Source organism: Aplysia californica, unplaced genomic scaffold, assembly GCF_000002075.1.
Source record: "Aplysia californica isolate F4 #8 unplaced genomic scaffold, AplCal3.0 scaffold00781, whole genome shotgun sequence".
Lineage (NCBI taxonomy): Eukaryota > Metazoa > Mollusca > Gastropoda > Aplysiida > Aplysiidae > Aplysia > Aplysia californica.
This window is the reverse complement of record NW_004798051.1, coordinates 265,816-270,042: the sequence shown is the minus strand read 5'-3', so window position 1 is coordinate 270,042 and position 4,227 is coordinate 265,816. Positions and strand designations below refer to the sequence as shown.

Genomic DNA, 4,227 nt, shown 5'->3' with positions numbered 1-4,227 from the left:
TGTGGTCGTTACACGAGACACCCACTTGGCTGTAGAAGGAAAAATATTTCATCAGTAGACGCGTGTGTCCCTTTTTATTTCGCAGTGTCAAAAGTCTCAGTCACCATAGTAATATCCACGTGTGTGTGTGTGTGTGTGTGTGTGTGTGTGTGTGTGTGTGGGTGTGTGTGTGGGTGTGAGGAACAGGCTAACACAACAGAATAAAGAAAGAAAGAAAGAGAAACAGGGGGAGAAAGAGATAGAGAGAAAGAAAGAAAGAAAAAGAGAAGTGGAGTTGGAGAAGTAATCTATTACTTTTACATATTGTACATTGTCCGTCCAATGTTCTCGACCGAGCAATAAAGTGTTATGAAAAAATGCGCGAGGGAGTCCTGGGGGAGGCGAATGAGTCATCGTGTCTCAATAATTCTAACCTGCAATGATAAAACTCAATAAGAGATCTGATCTGATCACTCCAGACCCGGCAATTTAAATCGTTTCAATCGGCATGCGTCTATTGGTATTCTGTCCTGTTACAATGACACCTCTTACAGTAAAGCGTTCTACTCAAAAGTAAACCCTAAGTAAACTGATAGCTCTTATGATAGACCTCGTAAGACGGTAGTGACACTTGAGGCTATGAGTAATGCGTCCCCCATTGCTACCTTCCCACTCTTGTCCAGTGGAAAACATGCCATATCTTTGTTTTGTTTGTTTGGGTATGTAGACTCCGGCGCCCGGTTTTGCGTTTTATAAATAATTGCTTTGGAGCCGCACAAGTTCTTTATCTAAAGTATTCACTTAACCCAATTTTTCAAATACTTTCTCTTCTGAATTAGTCCTACATGGTAACAATGTATTTGTTGTCGGTAGCTTATAGACTTCACTTTTACCAAGAGCACAACTCCACGAATTATCGGTGGTCGTTATCAATTACTTTGAAGTCTTAGCACAAAAGCAGAACGACGTGATTCTTTCTTCATACCAACGCCCCCCCCCCCCCTAAAAAAAGGACTCTAACACAAATAAAACGTTTAACTTCATTTTGCTTATACGTGTATTTCAATTTTCTTTCGAGTGGAAAAGGGGTTGAGTATATGTGTTATGTGTGAGAGGGGGGAGGGGTGAGTGAATTAATTTAAGTTACTTTTGTAGCAAGTTATTTTCTTTTCAGCATTTCAAGAATTTTGTCACCTCTTGGCAGAAAGAAAATGCCTCGGTCATTTTTTTCTTCTTTTAGTTAACACATGTTTTGCATGACACCTTGCAGGATTCACCAACTCTTGGAATTGATTTTTCAGTATACATTTGTATTGAGTAAATTTATCTTAAAAGCGCCATCACATGGCCTTCCGTACAAATTTCAAAGAGCCAGACCCATGTAGCTAAGTGATAACGATCTACATACATTCAAATGTATTTCCAAAGTGTTCACACAATAGCTACATTCTCATCAGTCCACCTCCAACTCCACCAATAAAAATATATCCCAACCTTACCGATCCTTAGCCCCACTGCTCCTCTGCCCACATGTGTGAACATCTCCTCAACAGCAAACCCCACCTCCAGCCTTACAACAACATAATCCCTCTCCACCACCACCCCACCCCCTCCCCAACTGGAATACACGCAAGATTATTATTTCTCCCAACGGTCTCACATCCTACGGGGGGGGTAGGCTAGTTTTAAAGGAGTGTTTTCTTTTGTTTTACCGGACCAGATCCTTACAGTGGACATCATGGCAGGACGCCGTCACACCTACCATATTGTGGCGTGTGAGTGGTACCTGTCACGGGGGTGGGGGGTTGTGTCATTCTTTCATTATGCAGTGCTGTACTATATAATTGTATTCCACGGGCCTCTCGAGGTAGGAGTTAAATGCCAACTTGATAAGAGGCATAGTTTTTTTGTGTTTTTTTAACAAACAAATCCTCCACAATGGGCATGATGATAAGGCCACGCCACGGCGTCATTGACTCTCACACCTGTATCGTTTTGTTTGTTCAAGAAAGTTGAAAACGTCCATGTTCATATTATAGTAGAAGACAGGGGCAGTTATTGTTTATTATAACTCTTTCATCAAAAGTAAGACGTCTTTGTATGCATTATGCCCATCACCGTGGACACATAGGCATCATAAACACGTATCCAGAGTTCATAGCGTACACTTAAAAAAGTTGTTCCCGCATCCGATCCGGACATTGGGGATTGTCTTCTTAAAGAGACAACTTCCTGAGCCTTCGGCATATTGTCATTGTCGTTGGGTGGCCAGTTCCTTTCCAAGTCGCCTTTACACTACAGTGGAAAATTGTGTTTGGATTAAAAGTTTTTTTGGGGGTAATTTTCCTGCATAGATCATCCTGTTGAGTGAATTTGAACCTCTAGCTATTATCGTTTCATACCTCAAGAAACAAAGGGTTAAGGGGGAGGGTGTGTGTGCTACACCTGAAGGCTATCTCGCTTATTAGTTCGACCAAATTTTACCAAATGTAACATATATAACAAACATAGTAATGAGTTTTAAAATCCGGAATCAAATTTTAGAAAAAAAAATTGTTTCCATGGATACGGCGACCATATCGGATTTTGTTGACATGTCTTACGTAATGAATACCGCACTTATTTTTTATGGAAATTGAATGTTTTTTTCATGCAAGTTAGCGAACATTAGATCTAAATATTTTTATGTTGATTTTCTCCTAAATGAATTAGAATATTTTAATGAATTTTTTTCCCTGAGGTAGTATTCAGGTTTGCAAAAAATCCGCGAAAATCCACACTCCAGACACAACCGACAAAAATCTTTTCTACATACCAAAACATAAACAAATTAATGTTAAGTACTACATTTTCTCTTCATTTTGTGAAAATTTCATGAAAATCGGAGGAAAAATAGTGGTTATTTACAAAGGTATAGAGAAAAATCGCGTTTTAAGAAAAACAGCAATAAAGAAAAATAAGATATTGACTTGATGAGGAAATGGTAGTGACAAACATGCCCAGTATGGGAAAAAATAAGGCTTTTGGGTGTTCGTTTGCGATGGAATAGTTGTAGGAGAGGCTGAGGAAACTAAAAATGCCTACAACTCAAATTCCTAAATTTTGAGCCGAATCGGGACTTTGGGGGTGTAGTCTCCCACCCCCCCCCCTCCTCCATTTTAAGGTCTTCATCAGCAGTTACCATTGTTTCCTTTACGAAAAAAAATGTATTATTTTCTTAGCCTGGTTTTTCCAGCACTCGTAGTATTATAGTTTGAACATGCCCTTAAAAAAACCCCAGTTAAATGAAAAAGTGAAACAAATGACGACAAAGAAGATGGCGCCAAAAAAAATAATAAATCTACAGTTGTACTGAATTGGGAAACTAAATAGAAGTAAAGAATAGAAACGAAATGAGTTTGAGAATTTTACTAGAAAACAACTTGTAAACGTTTGCGAGTCCAAGGGAGGACACAACTTTTCTGTGAATAACAGGAAGCGGACAGGTGAATGTGCTGATCAATCTCACGACAAGTGGAGACCCCCGTACAGTACCTCGAGGGCATTCAACTTTCAAATTACCAGGTAAGAAAGATCTCGGTCACGAATATTAACTTATATGTCTAACATGTTGACGTCTTTGCATTTAGCTGAAACTTGAAATTGGTGGCTATAGTATAAAGTTCCAGTAGAAACGATCTTCTTCGTAAAATGTCTCCTTAAAAAACGCAAGTTTAGTTTGTCTTTATTGATTTATTAAAAAGAAAAGATTTCGACTCTTTTACCACCCCCTCCCCTCCAAAAAAAGAACCAAATTTTAAAAACAATGAAAACATCATCTAAACATTTAAGCCTGCTCCTTTTTTAAATTGTTACCATATTATTATGCATTTTGGATAGTTTAGATTAAGGAAATAATACAGTCTTAATGCGACGATAATACAAAAAATATTAAGTATTTTTATTCGAATCAAGCACGTTGATTTGATGTCTTATTCGGGTTGCCAAGTGCTTTTTGCACCCATACGCTTACTTTCTCCTTCGCCCAGGTCGGAATAGGTACTCAGCTATAGACGGAGAAAGATCTGGTCAGTTTGTTTATGTTTGAGCGCGTGCTAACATCGGCTAGCACTGTATACTTCCCAGGAAGATGAGAATGTTTCTGATTGTTCTTGGATCTGCTGGGGTAATACAGCCGAAAAAGCTCACAGAGCACGCGGTAGAGCGTGGACATGTGCTGTTTAAACGTATTATTACTTTTATTATTAT

General features: G+C 38.8%; 1 protein-coding gene across 1 annotated transcript in view; it reads right to left on the bottom strand.

The window, feature by feature from the left end:
- The window catches only part of LOC101859600 (homeobox protein slou), a gene marked incomplete in the record, with an annotated part of 19,697 nt that overhangs the window by 3,509 nt on the left and 11,961 nt on the right, over nucleotides 1-4,227 (bottom strand).